General features: G+C 40.6%; 1 protein-coding gene across 4 annotated transcripts in view; it reads right to left on the reverse strand.

The window, feature by feature from the left end:
- The window catches only part of LOC126947191 (thymosin beta-4-like), a 196,830-nt gene that overhangs the window by 65,102 nt on the left and 112,570 nt on the right, over positions 1-19,158 (reverse strand). For 3 of the 4 annotated variants that reach the window (XR_007722955.1, XR_007722954.1, XR_007722956.1), the window contains one exon: positions 11,852-11,925. The exons of the other annotated variant lie outside the window; for it this stretch is intronic. The gene's annotated coding sequence lies outside the window, so the exon portion shown is untranslated. The remainder of the gene's footprint in view (positions 1-11,851; positions 11,926-19,158) is intronic. 4 annotated transcript variants of the gene reach the window in all.

The raw sequence follows: 19,158 nt of genomic DNA on the forward strand, positions 1-19,158 counted from the left end.
TATAACAACACTGGCTGAAATCAGCTGAAACCAACAGAGCTAACTAAAATATGTCTAGAACAAGCTTGCTGACATCATAGCCTGAATTTCCATAACGTTTCCTGCTAACACCCCCTGAATTGCTACATGTGATCCATAAGGTTGTGTGAAGAGATAACTGTGCCTGCCCAAGGATTTGCCACATGTTCCTTTCCTTCCACCAATCACCCACTAATCCTAGGATCCACACCCAAAATATTTTCTAATAAAATTATTGCACTACATAGAATCAACCCAAATGCCCATCAATGATAGGATGGATTAAAACGTTGTAGTGCTTACAAACCATGGACTACAATGCAGCCATAAAAAGAATGAGATCATGTCCTTTGCAAGGACATGGATGGAGCTGGAAGCCCGTAAACTAAGCAAACTAACACAGGAGCAGAAAATCAAACATTGCATGTTCTTCTTACTCATAAGTGAAAGCCGAACTATGAGAATACATGGACACAGGGAGGGGAAAAACACACACTAGGGCCTCTTGCAGGGGCAGGGGGCAGGGGGCAGGAGAGCATCAAGAAAAATAGCAAATGCATGTGGGCTTAATACCTAGGTGATAGGTTGATAGGTGCAGCAAACAACCATGGCACACTTTTACCATGTAACAAACCTGCACATCGTGCACTTGTATCCCAGAACTTAAAATAAGTTTTTTTAATAAAAATTATTGCCTTAAAGTCATCATGGGGAGACAGATTTCAGCTGGACTCCTTCCTCCTTGTTGGTCAACCTATAATAAAAAGTTTTTCTTTCCTCCAAAACCTGATGTCGTAGTATCATCTTCTACTGTGTCAGGCAGCAAGCCCTTTTGTTTAGTAATGCTGTCTTCAAATATCTGTAACTTGCAGTACAACACATGCACAGTGCATCCCCTTCTTCCTTTGAACAACGATGGTGTGCTCCAAGGGATGTGCCTTCTCTACACAGCTCTGACCTCTCACTGGCTTTCTTCACTAGCAGTTCTCTCCCCTAAATGAGCTCACAAAGAGGTACTTATGTTTTCATTCCCACTTGAAAACAGATGATAGCACCTCATCTTCAACCAGAGACTTGAACCCCACTTGATTTCTGTGGGTCTCTGTTCAGAACAGGCCCCCAAATCTGGCCATAAACTGGCCCCAAAACTGGCCATAAATAAATGTGTGCAGCACTGTGACATGTTCGTGATGACTTTGACATCCAAGCTGAAGGTTGTGGGTTTCGGAATGAGGGCAAGGAGCACCTGGCCCACCCAGGGCAGAAAGCCACTTAAAGTGTTCTTAAACCACAAACAATAGCATGAGTGATCTGTGCCTTAAGGACATGCTGGTGCTGCACATAACTAACAAGAGCCCATCCCTTTATTTTGGCTCATCTCTTTGTTTCCCATAAAGAATACTTTAGTTAATCTATAATCTGTAGAAGCAATGCTTATCACTGGCTGGGTGTCAATAAACATGTGGGTGAATCTCTGTTTGAGGCTGTCAGCTCTGAAGTCTGTGAGACCCCTGATTTCCCACTCCACACCCTATATTTCTCTGTGTGTGTTTTAATTCCTCTAGCACTGCTGGGTTAGGGTTTCCACGACTTAGGTGGTCTCAACAGGTCTCAAATTCATTTTGAATGCTTTCATTATTAAAACAAAATGTGGTCTACAAAGACAGAAAGTGGATTCCTGGCCCATGCACTGGCTCACACCTGTAATCCTAGCAGTTTGGGAGGCTGAGGTGGGCAGATCACTTGTGGTCAGGAGATCAAGACCAGCTTGGTCAACAGGGTGAAACCCTGTCTCTACTAAAAAAAACAAAAATTAGCTTGGCGTGGCAGTGGGCACTTGTAGTTCCAACTACTCGAGAGTCTGAGGATTGCCTGAACCCAGGAGGCAGAGATTGCAGTCAGCTGAGGTCACACCACTGCACTCCAACCTGGGTGACACAGTGAAATGCCATCTGAAAAAAAAAAAAAAAAAAAAAAGATGAAGAAGAAAGGAAAAGAAGGAGAAGGAGAAGGAGGAAGGAAGAAGAGGAGAAGGAGGACAAAGGAAGAGAAGAACAAAGGAAGAAATGAGAAGAAAGAAGAAGGAGGAGGAGGAAGAGGAAGAAGAAGAAAAAAGAAAAGAAAGAAGAGGAGGAAGAAGAAGAATAAAAAGGAACAGAAGAAGAGGAAGAGGGAGGAGAAGGAGGAGAAAAAGAAGAAAGAAGAGGAGGAGGAGGAGAAGAAGAAGAAGAAAAAGAAGAAGGAGAGAAGAAGAAGAAGGAGAAGAAGAAGGAGGGGGGAGGAGGGAGGAAGAGGGAGGAGAAAAAGAGGAAGAAGAAGAAGGAAGAAGAAGAAGGTGGTGGTGGTGGAGGAGGAGGGAGGAGGAGGAGGAGAAGAAGAAGAAGAAGAAGAAGAAGAAGAAGAAGAAGAAGAAGAAGAAGAAGAAGAAGAAGAAGAAGAAGAAGAAGAAGAAGAAGGAGGAGGAGGAGGAGGAGGAGGAGGAGGAGGAGGAGGAGGAGGAGGAGGAGGAGGAGGAGGGAGGAGGAGGGAGAAAGAGGAGGGTGGAGGAGAGGAGGAAGAAGAAGAAAGCAAGAAGTGGGAAGGAAGAAGAAGGAGGAGGTGGAGGAGGAAGAGGAAGAAGTAGAAGAAGGAGGAGGAGAAGGAGGAGGAAGTGACGAAAAGGAAATTGTGTGGGCCCAGGAGAAAGAAAATAGAAGAGAAGGATGGATGAGAATATCACATCAAAATGAACATCACAGAAGAAAGGACTGGAATGCAAAGTAGTTGGGACTATAGGTGCATGCCATCACACCCAGTGAAGGGCTCTCTTTTTTATTTTAATAAAATAAATTTAACATCATATTATTGATGGGAGGTAGGGTGGAAAATGTTTTAGAAATACATGCTGTTAACCAACCAAGGAACTATTGGGAAAAAAGAATAAAAACTAGGAAAACAACAACAATAACGAAATGTGGTGTTTCCAAACATGTCTCTATCCATGTTTCTGGTTTTGTAAAATGGATTACTGAACTCAGACATTTTCCATACAATTGACAAGTGGTGTGTTACTAAATCACTTAAATCTATCAAGTTTTGTATGAGTTTATGGCCATAAACAGAGACTAATACAATGACTCAAAATTCCCATTCCACATAGGGAATATAAGGAGACAGGAATACTCAGTACGGAAAGACATCGTAATGGGAAATAACTAAAACAGATTTGCAATGGTACCATTGCGCCAGCAGGCTCTCTTCTTAACTTACACCTTATCTGGTTTGGGGCTTGCAAATCAAGTTCATCAAGGGAGAGTGAATTTGTTTATGGAAGATGCCCAACTGATAGGATAAACGGGTGTTTGTTTGTGTCTATGTGTGTGTATGTATGCATACGTTTATTTTGCAGTGGTTAGGATGTTTGTGTTGCTGTCACGGAGGCTACAAAATGCCACATTTAAAACCAGAAGTATCCTATAGGAGATAACAGTGCCCTTCTATCTCTGTAGATAGGTTTCTCTTCCTGGTAAAATCTCAGCAGACACAGAGGGCAACAAAGAAGGGCAACCATTGCAGTGTCTCTGCCTCCCTCACAGGCTCTTCTGCATTCTTTCTCCAGCACTGTTTCTCTTTTTGAACAACTCAATATTTACGACTTTTGGGGCACATTTTCACAGGTACGCATAAGAGATGTTTTTATGTATCTTGTCTCCCCCAGGGCTCTCTTGTGAACACTGTATAAGCAGGCACACAGAATGATGAACAAAGTGTACCCAGGACCCCTTTGAGAGAGAGCTGATCCCAGGCATGGGCAAGAGAATGATAAGACAAGCCTGGTGCATCCCATCCAAGACAGGCAAATTAATCTGTGGGAGTCCTTAACCTTCCACTGCCCTAGTGAGGGACTAAGTAGCAAAGTTGTCTGGACTTCCTGGATCAATACGGACTTCCCCAAGGGGACTTTCCCCTAAGCCAAAATAAGTTACAGCTGCAAGCTAAGGGATTGACACCTCAACAAATCATATACGGAGTTTAAGCTGTAGCTGCAGCCTGGTATTTTTAACCAGTCAGGTCCTTCAACCCACAAGCGGATAGAAAATATGCTAATTATATACAACGGAAAAAGGACAAAGGGAGAGTTCATAAGGGGATATAAGCGTAAGACACCCAAACCAGAAATAGCAACCCTTTAGGAACCCTTCCATTGCGTGGAAGCTTTAATTTCACTTTTACTTTACTTTCTTTTTTGCTTTAATAAATCTTGCTGCAGCACACTCTTTGAGTCTGTGCATTTCTCTAATCAAGCTTTAGCACACGCCACTGCAGTCCACCGCTTCATTCCTTGAAGCTTGTGAGACCACAAACCCTTCCATAGAGAAAAATGTTTGATTGGAAGACTTGTCATCTTACTAGCCACAAACCAATCGCTTGATTGATCAACTTTGAGTCAAAAGGTTTGGGATGAGAAAGGGGAGTCACAGTATCAAAATGATCAAGTCAGGAACAGAAAACCAAACATTGTGCATTCACTCATAAGTAGCAGCTAAGCTATAGGATGCAGAGGCATAAGAATGACATGGTGGAGTTTGGGGGGTCCGGGGAAGGGTGGAAGGGGGTGACGGATAAAAGATTACAAATTGGGTGCAGTGTGTACTGCTTGGGTAATGGGTGCACCAAAATCTTACAAATCACCACTACCGAACTTACTCATGTAATTAAATATCACCTATTTCCCAATGAACTATGGAAATAAAAATATTTTTTAAAAAATGACCTTATGTGTGCTTGAAACTTGCCAGCATTTTGCAGTCACTCAGACCTCACTGCACTTCCATAAAATAGTTTTCTTTTCTCATTATACATATGAGGAATACAGGAGTGACAAGATTCTGATCCAGCTCATCTGACTCTACAATTCATGCTCTGAGCTCCCCCACTCCCCTAATCCTCTACAGCTATACTCTTCCCCTTCCTGGCCAGGCAGGATTTGGGAGAAGGCCTTCTAAAAACACACTGCTCCTTCTGGGTATTGGTCCACTAAATCCTTTACCTTACTCTGCCCTATCCCTCTAAGAAGCAACCCCCATTCCGCTGATGATATTCTATCTCCAGTAGACCTCACAAGGTCTGAAATGGACAAAGGGTGTGTGACCCATGTTACAGTCAACACTTTATCTCCTTCCCATTGTGCAAGCCCCGGCCCACAATCATTTTCATTCTCTGAAACTCTACTTTTCTATTTGAAATGTGAAGTGACTTGAGACAGAGTCTCACTCTGTTGTCCAGGCTGGAGTGCAGTGGCACCATCTGGGCTCACTGCAAGTTCCGCCTCCTGGGTTGCCGCCATTCTCCTGCCTCAGCCTTCCAAGTAGCTGGGACTACAGGCGGCCGCTGCCACGCCCGGCTAATTTTTTGTAATTTTAGTAGAGACGGGGTTCACCATATTAGCCAGGATGGTCTCGATCTCCTGACCTCGTGATCCACCTGCCTCGGCCTCCCAAAGTGCTGGGATTACAGACATAAGCCACTGTGCCTGATAAAAGTTTTATTTTTCTAACCATTACTTTGGAGAAGAAAAGGGCAGGGAGATGATGGTGATGGATGTGGTCAACGGTGGGGATTGGAATAGGTATTGGTCCCATTCCTCAGCCTCTGATTCCAACTGCTGTACCATCTAAAACTCATGTCGAATTCTCACGGAGGCCAACATTCCAGAAAATGCCAGTCCTCATCTCTCCAACCATGCTTGCTAAATCATCGTTGAGAGGAGCAACTACAAATACTCCTAGGGCCAAACCCTGGAAGAATCCCAGCAATGTGCTGAAATATCAAACATACCCAAGAATTTTCCTTGATGACCATAAATACCATACCATTCTGGACAACTCATATTTACATCTCTATTCCTCACTGTTTCTAAGTCAGAGACTTCAGGTATCCACCAGTCTGTTTAGTAGCTCCCCTTGATAATCTCACAGGCTTGAAGTTATTATGCCCCAAATGAATTTTAACAGGGTTTCCCTTTATCCTGCCAGGAAAATCCCAGCTTCTCCTCCAATTGCCTTCATCTAAATAACTAGTCTTTCTCCGCATTTTCCTAAGAAACTGGCATCGAAACAGATTTTCCATCTCCCTTGCTTCTTGTATCCAACCCTGACCAATTTTACCTCTCATCTCCCTAAATCCATCTGCCTCACTCTGCCTTCGGTGCAGCCTCACCTGCCTGAATTAGTGCATTTGTTTCAGAACCAGACTCCCATTTTCCATTCTCAGCCTTCTTCAATGGTCCCAAAAATACCTTGGGTCAAATCACGCCCCTCCCCCTGCCCCTGCTTATAACCTCTCTGCTTCCATCAGTGCACTTGATACAGAATATAAAGTGATCCTCTAAGACCCTGTCACCAAGTGTCTTGTCATGATATAGCAGCTTCTTAAACTTTCCTAAAGGTATCAAATAATTTTTTCCCTCAGTGCCATTGCACCTGCTCTTCCCTTTACCTAGAAAACCCTACTACTCTTTGAAAGTTCATATCCTCAGAGCACTTTTGCAATAATTCCTATCTTCTTTCTTAGCCTAGTACCCTATTTTCCTGAAATCACATGATACAATGCATACTAATTGAGCAAATGCTGCCTTCGTTACTTTTTTAAGTCTTTCTCTGTTAAGTATACTAATTCTGCTCCATGAAGGACAGAGTCTATGACTATATGATTAGCACCTTGCATAAGAAGCTCTGGCATATAATAAGCAAACACAAGAATGTTTTTAAAAAGTACATGAATAAATGGCTGAGTTGATTATGTTAAACAGGAGAAATCGGTTAGCTATCAGAATTTATTCATTCACTAAATGTTTATACCATACCCCAGTATGTCACAGGAAGGCAAAAGTATTTCCCATAATATTTAAGTGTTTATAATTCATGAGGTGATGTAAAGGCACCTGTTACATATGAGAGTAACTCATTCCAGAGGAAAGAAAACTGAAATACTAGATTCTCACAAATACTTCCATTTTTCATCTTATGATATATTTATAAAAGTTTATATAATATGCCCTAAGGAAAGTGGTTTTTATTTCCATAAATAAAAGTTGCTTCATTTAAATATTTCATGTTCAAATATATTTTCAAGACAACCAGGTCAAAGCATGTAAAAGTCAGATAAAACAATATCTGTAGAAAGGTTCAGATTTCTCTTCTGGTTATTACTGAGGAATACAATGCTAAATTAACTTTCTGAAAAATAATTTCCTGTTCATTTAAAACAAAAATAAATGAACATCTTTCTGATGCCCCAGTATTGATTATGCAGGGAAGAACACTTGAGCTAATACCCAGATCCACCACGAGTTACCTGTGTTTTCACATCTTAGGATCTTGATATCTCTACCTGCTAGAAAACCTAGATTTTTGTCAAATCAATCAACATTTATACATAACTTACTTAATAATGTGGCATATTTTTTGTGTGTATGTGTGTGTATGACCTTGTATATGGCATCATATATGGATACTGTATATACTATATAGTATGCTGCATTATATATATTCCATATATATAAAATATATATATTACACGTACTATATAAAATATATATAATATGGGTTGGACATGCTTGCTTTAAGGCCTTAGGAAGCCGGAAGGTTAAAATGATAAGCATGGCACTGAAGACTTCACAATAAAATGCACATGTCCCATTCATGTGAAATTTGTAATTCACACACGTAACTCCCTGACTCACCCCTAAAATATGGGGGACACCAGGAACCATAGGGAAGTTCCAAATGGATTTTCTTAAGCAAACTGTAATACATAAATATATATTTTACCTCCCAACCAAGTCATGTCTGCCATACCTCCTGCCATGTCTTCTTTCTATACAATCTACTTTATCTACTATAACAACAAATCCTCATTTCCACAGTCCACTATTGATGGAAGTCATTTTTTTCAAATATGATTAAAAATGCATTATGTGAGCCAGTGAAGGAAGTCCAGAAATAGTCTAGTTTGCCTGGGCTCCTGTACATCCTATACAAGAAATGAATTTTGCAAAATCTCAAAGCTGTAAATTTGGCACCTCTCAATTAGCACAAATATCCTTTTAAACATTAAGAAGACAAAGAGACTCCTAAGTATTTTGTCACATAATGTATTCCACATTTCCATAGGCATCTTTTTTTTTTTTTTTTTTTTTTTTTTTTTGAGACAGAGTCTAGTTCCATCTCCCAGCCTGCAGTGCAGTACCGCAATCTTGGTTCACTGCAACTCTGTCCAAACGCATCGTTTTTAGGCCAAAACATATAGTGTTACAGAAACTGATCATATTCCATCTGCAATGCTCAGCAGAGAAAGGCATCATCTCAAACAATTTCCTCAAATCCTTTATCTAAGAAAGGCATGGAAACTACTTCACCAGAAATCATTTCCTCCATGGTAGTGTGCAAAGATAGTCCACTCAGGTGCATAATAAAGCCTCAGGAAATAATGAAAACAGTGGACTGTGTTGCAGGTGGAGATGAAAATAGTGGTTGGTCTTAACCATCTATGCAATGAAATCATTAAGATATTTAAACATAGGAAGCCCATTTCATGGTCTCCAAAACTTACGCTTCTATTTCAACTATCCAGTGTAGAAATTGTTGAGGGGTCTCTCTTTGGGTGCTTTAATTCTTTTTTTCAATTTTTAAGTTTCAGGGCACATGTGCAAGATATGCTGGCTGGTTACACAGGTAAACATGTACTATCGTGGTTTGCTACACCCATCAACCCATCACCTAGGTATTAAACCCTACATGCATTAGTTGTTTATCCCAATGCCCTCCCTCTCCCTACCATACCCTGCAACAGGCCCCAGTGTGTGCTATTCCCCTCCCTGTTCAGTTCCCAATTATGAATGAGAACATAAGGTGTTTGGTTTTCTGTTCCTGAGTAAGTCTGCTGAGAATAATGACTTCTAGCTCCATTCATCTCCCTGCAAATGACATGATCTTGTTCCTTTTTATGCCTGCACAGTAGTCCATGATGTATATGTACAACATTATTTTTATCCAGTCCATGATATATTTCTCTCTTCATAACAACATTAGCAAAATGTTGTTAAGACTGTCTTTTATGAAACGCAAATGGCCAGCTAGCTACCTTTATTTTGTACAGCCAGCAAATGACTGAATTTTAGTATTGGGTTCCTATACATCTCATTTCATATTATATACTTTGATTTCTCTCCAAATTACCTCATTTGGTCAGGATAACATAATTAATGTGTAACTAAAGACATCCTCAAATATTCTCTTTAAAGTAGAAGCTAAAGGAAAACTAAGACACATGCATTATGTTATCTTTAATTGCATAAGCTAATCTGAGTGAAATGGTCTTCCCAAATATGAAAAATAAAATGACTTGATACATGTCAAAAAAGGGCACATCATCTCTCAAAAAGTCCTGTTTAAGTGTGAAGGGAAGGGGGTGAAGTTCTGCTTTACTTTAATGAAATGTCCCTATAAAAATACGATCTATGAATTCGTAGATACTGTCACATAAAGACCTGGACTCCACCCATGTAGCAGGTCACGTGCTAGCCAGTTTTCTTTTTAAAATATACAAGGGTTCATGCGACACAGTGTTATGACAAACAAATAAATCACCCCACTTTTCTCACCTTTAAAATAGAGAGCTTCTATGGTTTACAGGTTTGCAAAAATTAAATGAGACAATTTATGACAAACCATTTGTGGATCGTGGAGTACTCCACAAACAGCTGAGTACTGTTACTAACAGTATGACTTCAGTAACAATCATAACCTGAGAAACATAGAGCCTGTCTATGGCAAAGAAATCTAGAATCTGTGGTATCTCATTCAAAGAAATGTGTTTTCATAGGAATATCACTTTCGTGCTCCCAGTCCTCTTTAACTTTTCCCTCTCAGCTGAGAGCACGCTGCCTGATAGAACCAAATGTCAGCAGTGACAGTGGGGAATGCTCTAAGTTGGTGCTGCCTAATATTGCAGCTTCTAGCTACCTAGGACATTCAGCACATGAAATGTGACAAGTGCAGTTTTTCACTGTCGCCACTGTTGACATATTGGGTTGGTGGTTCCTTGTGATGGTGGCTGTTCTGTGCATGGTAATGCTATCATGCAGCATGTCGAGCTGCATCCCTGAGTCCCCCACTAGATACCAGTGATGCTCTCACCACTGTTGACATATTGGGCCAATTGTTCCTTGTGATGGTGGCTATTCTCTGCATGGTAATGCTACTATGCAGCATGTTGAGCTGCATCCCTGAGCCCCCTACTAGATACCAGTAGCACCTCTTCCCTGGTAGTGACAACTGAAAATGTCTCTAGACATTGCCAGATATTCCCTTGGGGACAAAATCACCTCTGGTTGAAAACCTCTAGGCTACAGATATGGAGAATTTTCATTGTATTAATTTAAGTAAATTTAGAATTGAATACCAAATGTGACTGATATCTACTTATCGAACCGAATTGCTTTAAAATGTACTGAGATTCAAAAGATAAATGTTCAAGGGATGAATACCCCCTTCTTCATGATGTGTTTATTTCACATTGCATGCCTGTATCAGAACATCTCATGTACCCCATAAATATATATACATTTACTATGTACCCACAAAAACTTAAGGAAATAAAAACTTAAAAAGAAAATTTACTGAGATTGTTTTTCCAAAACAGATACAACAGTTAAGAAATACGTTGGAATGTTTAGGTCACATGTATTTTTTTCCCTCTGAAATAACTAAAGGTAAGTTAAACAATACATGCTTTCATTTTATTTCCATAATTATTTATGTGCTGGCTTAAACTCAGAGCAGTAAGAGTGTTCATAACATAGCGAGGCATAAAAAGGTACAAAAGTAATAATAAAAGGGAGGAAGGTGAAACCACCACAGAGGTTTTATATCCATTTCTGCCACCCAGAAAGGGAATAATGAGACAAACAGACACTGTAGGTTGTAGGGTCCAGAAATAGAGAAAAAAATGAACAGCCATGACCACCCCAAGCTGTTTCTATTGGGCTCGCCATGCTTACCCCACTCAGACAAGGTCTGGATTGTTTGCAAGCAGCAGGGATGACCTGACCAGCAAGCTCTCTACCCATCTGCGATGATGGTTTCTCATTTCCTTAGTTAGACACCGAGCCAAGGCAAAGGAACTTGAAAAAAAGTGTTTGCAACGGTTCACCCTACACATTGAAAAGTTTACTATCACTTTGATTTGAGGAGTAAAAAAAATTCCCTATCATAATGGGACAACTGTGTTCAGTAAGGGAACCCTGTAGGTTACTTAAAGTCCCAAAGTGAGTCCAAGTTCAAAGGGAATATTGTGTAAAACAAATGATCTTCCTGAGAATTGCAAAGGAGATTGAACCCCAAGTGCCTAAGGACTATAATGTCTTTGTTTCTGGTTCTACGTGTAGGGATATTGTCTGAAAGAAACAATATTCAGTATGGTGAAAAAATTAAATTTTATATTTCCTTTCCAAATACTTGGAGGGAGAATCTACTCAGTTTCTGATGCCAGGAACAGAAATTTAAAGTATGAAGAAAGAACATGAGCTTTTAAAACAAAAAGTCCTGCAATGTAGCCCCCAACCAACAAATTTTGTCAAACTTGTCCATTATTCCATCTAACTCGCAGTTTTCTATATTGTACAATGGGGAAAATTACAGCTACTTTCTTGGGTTATTGGGAGAACCCAAAAGGATCCCGAGACCAACCTGTATATGCTGCCCATTTCACATTCTCTAAACTTCAATTCCCTTTACTGAGCATGACCAATGTTGGTGCCCAAAGGCACGGAAAAGAATAAAGCTTGCTTTACCTTTTAAGGAGTTCATGGGAGCCTGAATAGTTGTATTCTCAACAGCCTCTTTTGCCAAGGAGACACCAAACAATCTGGGGAGAGAGACCCATGTGTTAGGCATCTGTTAGGTTCAAGAGGCTTTTACAATGGATAAATAGTTCTAAAATAATGGATTATTATATGCAGTTATTCAACCCAAGAGATCAAGGGACTGAGGACTATATCATCCCACCAACCTTCAGTTCAACAATTCAGAGTAAAAATAATAATAAAGGTTATTAAATTAAAGCTTGGCTTTAAAAGAGGTAAAGCATGCTAAGAGAAATAAGGCAGACATAAAAGGATAAATATCCTGGGATTCCATTTGTATGAGGTTCTCAGAGCACTTGAGTTCATAGAGACAGAAATTACAATGATGGTTGCGGGAATGGGGGGAGTAAATCAGGCAAGTTTTTGTTTGGGAAGATGAAAAAGTTCTAGAGATGGTGATGGTGGTTGCACAACAATATGAATGTGCCTCATTCCACAGAACCACACACTTAAAAGACTGGAATGGTAACTTTTTAATGGAAGAAGAAGAAAGGAATGAGGAGGAGGAGGAGGAGAAGGAGGAGGAGGAGGACGAGAAGAAGGAAGAAGAAGGAAGAAGAAGAAGAAGGAGGAGGAGGAGAAGGAGGAGGAGGAGGAGAGAAAAGAAGAAAAAAGAAGAATAAGAAGAGGAAGAAGAGGAGGAGGAGGAGAGAAAGGAGAGGAAAGAAGAAGAAAAAAGAGAAGAATAAGAAGAGGAAGGAGGAGGAAGCAGAAGCAGAAGCAGCAGAAGCAGAAAGGAAGAAAAAGAGGAGGAGGAGGAGAGAGGAGGAGGAGGGAGGAGGAGGAAAAGAGGAAGAAGAAGGAAGAGAAGGAGAATGAGGAGAAGGGGAAGAAGAACTGCATGTTTACATGGAGCTCCCAGCCACAAGGCACATGCTTGGGCATATGCACACACATACATTTCACATGGTCCTTTTCCTCAAGACGGGAGAGGCCAGTAGAGAAAAGCAGTCCTGAAAATATGCCCCTCTTTGGTTGGCATGCACCTCTGCTTTTGCTTGACTATAGAATTAGTAAGGAGAGTAAATCAGAGAAGAGACAGCATTCCATTGCTGTAGGTATTGTGCTTAAAGACACTCCCTCTTTGCTCCTGTGCCCACCTGCAATAGTTTAAAACATTCCATTTCTCTTGGGGCCACGTCCAAGGGACTTTTCTGATAGATGAACAAACTGCTACCTATCCAGAGACTTAACCCCACCAACATAAATAAATTTCTGTGCTGGAAACATTGTCTCCTTTAATTTTAAGATCCTGGAACCCAGCTTCTCTGAAGGAATTTTAGCTTGTGGTGAAGTCAAATAAACTCCTGGCTTGAGGCACAGAATAATTTCCATTAGGAACAAAACTAAATAAACAACAGTGGCTACACACAGTAGGATGGAACGTTCACTCAGCCCTGTGTCAGGAGGACCTTCACGTCTAATTAGTAACGTAGTTGTAGATAAGGTGCCACACCCATGAGCTTCAGTATTCACAATTCTGTCAGTTAGACTTGCTACTCAAAATGTGGTTCTTGGACCCTGTGGCCTCAGATCACCTGGGACCTTGTTGGAAATGCAAAGCCTTCAGACTCACACAGATGGCTGAATTTGAATCTGCATTTGCACAAGATCTCCAGGTGATGCACTTTAAGGTTTGAAGAAATTTGGTCTAGGTCAGTCGTCCCTCAAATGCAGGTCTGAGCACAAAGGTGCATCATATTATGTTGTGTGGCCTGGCACCAGTAATTTGTGATCTATAATAGCAAAAACAGCTAAAAATGGCAAATATTTTGGGGCAGATTTTTAAATTACTAATCTAAAGCATGAATCTCACACATATAAACCTCTATAAAATTCTCTAACTGAGAAAACAAGTGGAAAGTAAGGGAGGAGATAGAGACAAAGTCAGAGAGTTGATTGGCTGAACCAATTAATAAAGCCAAGACATTAAGCAGAGTAATATGTAAAGTAATTCAAAAGTTTAGGTGCAGAAAAAAAATTTCTAGCAAATTGTGATGCATATAATATACGTATGTGAATTTTCACACAATGAATAGACACCATTTTATCCAGTTAGGTTGCACTTACCAGTCCTAAATTAGGGAGTACCATGCTCACATTAGTGCAAGAAAATATTGTTTTCAACATCTTAAATAAGTGATGGCTTAGATAGGATGCAAAAGTCATTCTTCCTGTGTGTTGATTTTCATTTCAGATTCTCAGTACATAAATGAATTGAAGCATTTCCTATTGCTGCCATTATTTGCAGACCTATGAAAATGTTCATGATTAAAAATAATATTTCACCATTACAAGTGATTTGCCTGGTAAGGTAAATTGCATGTGTGAATCCCAAATATTTTCTGCCTTACCTGGAAGAGGATACTGTATCTATGACCATTACTATATATACTTCTGTGTCTTATTGATGTCACTCTTGGCTCTGTGACTTGCTTGACCAGTGGAATATGAGAAGCTGCAAGTGCCACATTTCAGCAGAATTTTTAAGAGTTTTCCCAAAGTTCTGCCATTTTTCTTCCCTGACCATAAAAATTAGCATAAATCATACCTTATATGTATATGAGAAAAAGTAAAATAAAGTGAAGTTTGGGAACTGCTTGTTACCATAGCATAACTTAGCAAAAGCTTAATGATAGGCATAATAATAGTAAACAAAGTAAACAGTTCCAGACATTTATTTGGTTTCTAAATTGCTACTTTAAGAAACAAAATAATATTACATATACTATAAAGGTAAGGGTAAGAAAAACTATACTGATTTTCTTTACAGGAGTCCCTATAAGTAGGCGTACTGAAATTCTTAGGTTTCTGGAGACACACAGTTAAATGTTTCGCACTTTTTTTTTTTTTTTTTTTTTTTTTTGAGGTGGAGTCTTGCTCTGTCGCCCAGGCTGGAGTACAAAGGCACAATCTTGACTCACTTTAACCTCCGCTTCCTGGGTTCAAGCAATTCTTCTGCCACCATACCCAGCTAATTTTTGTATTTTTCGTAGAGACGGGGTTTCACCGTGTTGGTCAGGCCAGTCTTGAACTCCTGACCTCAGGTGATCCACCCACCTTGGCCTCCCAAAGTGCTGGCCTCACATTTTTAAATTATCTATGCTTATAAATATCCACCTTTAAGTACTTTTGCCAAAAAAAAAAAAATCTTATCCTTCAAAAAGGTTATTTCTATAGTCAAATTCATAAAATCAGAAAGTCGACTGGTGGTTGCCAGGGGATGAGAGGGGGAAATGAGAAGTTGTTATTTCATGAGTATAGTGTTTTAGTTTGGTAAGATGAAAAAGTTCCAGAGATCTGTTGCATAATAACGGGAATACACTTAACGCTACTTAACTGTACATTCAAAATTGGCTCTTGTGGTAAATTTTTAATTTTTAAATTATTTAATTATTTTTAGAGACAGGGTCTCACTCTCACCCAGGCTGGAGTGCAATGTCCTGTGATCATATCTCTTTATGTTGTGAGTGTGTGTGTGTGTTTACCACAATAAAAATAAAAATGTTACTTTTATAATAAAAGAAAAGCTGTTTAATAAAAAGTAGCGGTCATAAAATACTTTCTTCAACATACTTCAATGATATTTCTTTAAATTAAATTTCCAAATAGACAACTATAATAAAAATTTTGAACCAGGATGTTTTTGTTGGTGAGGAAACGTTTTAGTGTTGTCGATTAGATGATATCCCAGGAAGACATAAGTCAATCTAATCAACTGTGCTTATTTCTCCTATTTTATACAACTTAAGTGACATGGAGGCACCTGCTCATTTCACCTTCCACACTGAGAACACTGACCTCAGGTCATGTCCAGTAATCTCCTTCCCGTCATTCTCTCACTCTAACACTGAACACTAATCAACTCTCAAGTGATCAGGTTATGTATGGTACAGATTTCCTAGTGAGAAGTATCAGAATATGCCATTCCAAAATATGCTACCTTGGCATAAGGATTATTTTGAGCTGAGAGCAACTGAGAGGCAGTAGATGCAGGAAGAACTCTCTGCCTTCCCCATTTCTGCCTAAAAGCAGGTATAAGTTTCCCTTTGTAAATGTAATAAAAGTTTCCATTTGTAAAAAGATTCCCTTCTCCCATACCAGGAAGAGAAAAATAACTCATCTGCATAACAAGCCTTAGTAAACAAGCCTTATCTGCCATATATTTCTAGGTCACTTCCCCACAATTTACTCCCCGGGGCCCCAAACCCCCTTTTCTTTGTCTATTCTCTTCTCCACAATGTATTGCCCTTCATTAAAATGGTATATAAACTTCTAGGTCTAACCAATTCCTTGAGTTTTTATTTCTTTTCTGTGAAGTCCCTGTGCATGTGAAAATATTGTCATCTAATAAGATTTTTTTTTTACCTTTTTTTCCTGTTAATATATCTTTTGTGAATTAAATTTATCGGCCCTAACAGAACCCTACATGGGTAAAGGGAAAGTTTTTCCATCAGTATACAAGTGTAACCACCTAGCAATTTTATATAGGACAAAGTAAATTAGTATCAATACAAACCAGTAAAATGTGAAAATGAATATTTATGTGCTTTCAAGAGAATATAGCTACATCTGTTGTCTGAAAGACTGCCCAGCCTCTCAAAACCTGACTTTCCTCTTTTTTCTCTTCCTCATGGCCACACTACCAAAAGAAAGGAGAACCATACCTGGAATAAAATTTCTCCCTTTTCACACTTTCCCCAAGTAATATGCAGTCTGCCTCCTGTCTTCTAGGTTTTTTACGTAAGACTTCTTTCAAAGTCCCCAAGGACAGCAAGGCCCATTGTATGGTCCCCATATCTTATTAGCTGCGAGACTTTGAGAGGGTCACTCTATCCAGCATTTTGTGTAATAATCAAGAGGAGTTAATATTTTCCAGTCCCATCTCAGAAAGATGCTTTAAAAGCAAAGGGTGGGGGGGCGGAGCAAGATGGCCGAATAGGAGCAGCTCCAGTCTCCAACTCCCAGCGCGAGCGACACAGAAGACCGGTGATTTCTCCATTTTCAACTGAGGTACTGGGTTCATCTCACTGGGGAGTGCCGGACGATCGGTGCTGGTCAGCTGCTGCAGCCCGACCAGCGAGAGCTGAAGCAGGGCGAGGCATCGCCTCACCTGGGAAACACAAGCGGGAAGGGAATCCCTTTTCCTAGCCAGGGGAACTGAGACACACAACACCTGGAAAATCAGGTAACTCCCACCCCAATACTGCGCTTTAAGCAAACAGGCACACCAGGAGATCTTATCCCACACCTGGCCGGGAGGGTCCCACACCCACGGAGCCTCCCTCATTGCTAGCACAGCAGTCTGTGATCTACCGGCAAGGCAGCAGTGAGGCTGGGGGAGGGGCGCCCACCATTGCTGAGGCTTAAGTAGGTAAACAAAGCTGCTGGGAAGCTCGAACTGGGTGGAGCTCACAGCAGCTCAAGGAAACCTGCCTGTCTCTGTAGACTCCACCTCTGGGGACAGGGCACAGTAAACTAAACAAACGCAACAGACACCTCTGCAGCCGCAAACGACTCTGTCTGACAGCTTTGAAGAGAGCAGTGGGTCTCCCAACACGGAGGTTGAGATCTGAGAAGGGACAGACTGCCTGCTCAAGTGGGTCCCTGACCCCTGAGTAGCCTAACTGGGAGACAGCCCCACTAGGGGCAGTCTGACACCCCACACCTCACAGGGAGGAGTACACCCCTGAGAGGAAGCTTCCAAAGCAAGAATCAGACAGGTACACTGGCTATTCAGAAATATTCTATCTTCTGCAGCCTCTGCTGCTGATACCCAGGCAAACAGGGTCTGGAGTGGACCTCAAGCAATCTCCAACAGACCTACAGCTGAGGGTCCTGACTGTTAGAAGGAAAACTATCAAACAGGAAGGACACCTACACCAAAACCCCATCAGTACATCACCACCATCAAAGACCAGAGGCAGATAAAACTACAAAGATGGGGAAAAAGCAGGGCAGAAAAGCTGGAAATTCCAAAAATAAGAGCGCATCTCCCCCGGCAAAGGAGCGCAGCTCATCGCCAGCAACGGATCAAAGCTGGACGGAGAATGACTTTGACGAGATGAGAGAAGAAGGCTTCAGTCCATCAAATTTCTCAGAGCTAAAGGAGGAATTACGTACCCAGCGCAAAGAAACTAAAAATCTTGAAAAAAAAGTGGAAGAATTGATGGCTAGAGTAATTAATGCAGAGAAGGTCCTAAATGAAATGAAAGAGATGAAAAACCATGACACGAGAAATACGTGACAAATGCACAAGCTTCAGTAACCGACTCGATCAACTGGAAGAAAGAGTATCAGCGATTGAGGATCAAATGAATGAAATGAAGCGAGAAGAGAAACCAAAAGAAAAAAGAAGAAAAAGAAATGAACAAAGCCTGCAAGAAGTATGGGATTATGTAAAAAGACCAAATCTACATCTGATTGGGGTGCCTGAAAGTGAGGGGGAAAATGGAACCAAGTTGGAAAACACTCTTCAGGATATCATCCAGGAGAACTTCCCCAACCTAGTAGGGCAGGCCAACATTCAAATCCAGGAAATACAGAGAACGCCACAAAGATACTCCTCGAGAAGAGCAACTCTAAGACACATAATTGCCAGATTCACCAAAGTTGAAATGAAGGAAAAAATCTTAAGGGCAGCCAGAGAGAAAGGTCGGGTTACACACAAAGGGAAGCCCATCAGACTAACAGCAGATCTCTCGGCAGAAACTCTACAAGCCAGAAGAGAGTGGGGGCCAATATTCAACATTCTTAAAGAAAAGAATTTTCAAACCCAGAATTTTCATATCCAGCCAAACTAAGTTTCATAAGTGAAGGAGAAATAAAATCCTTTACAGATAAGCAAATGCTTAGAGATTTTGTCACCACCAGGCCTGCCTTACAAGAGACCCTGAAGGAAGCACTAAACATGGAAAGGAACAACCGGTACCAGCCATTGCAAAAACATGCCAAAATGTAAAGACCATTGAGGCTAGGAAGAAACTGCATCAACTAACGAGCAAAATAACCAGTTAATATCATAATGGCAGGATCAAGTTCACACATAACAATATTAACCTTAAATGTAAATGGACTAAATGCTCCAATTAAAAGACACAGACTGGCAAAACTGGATAAAGAGTCAAGACCCATCAGTCTGCTGTATACAGGAGACCATCTCACACGCAGAGACATACATAGGCTCAAAATAAAGGGATGGAGGAAGATTTACCAAAGCAAATGGAAACAAAAAA

This window comes from Macaca thibetana, chromosome Y (assembly GCF_024542745.1).
Source record: "Macaca thibetana thibetana isolate TM-01 chromosome Y, ASM2454274v1, whole genome shotgun sequence".
Lineage (NCBI taxonomy): Eukaryota > Metazoa > Chordata > Mammalia > Primates > Cercopithecidae > Macaca > Macaca thibetana.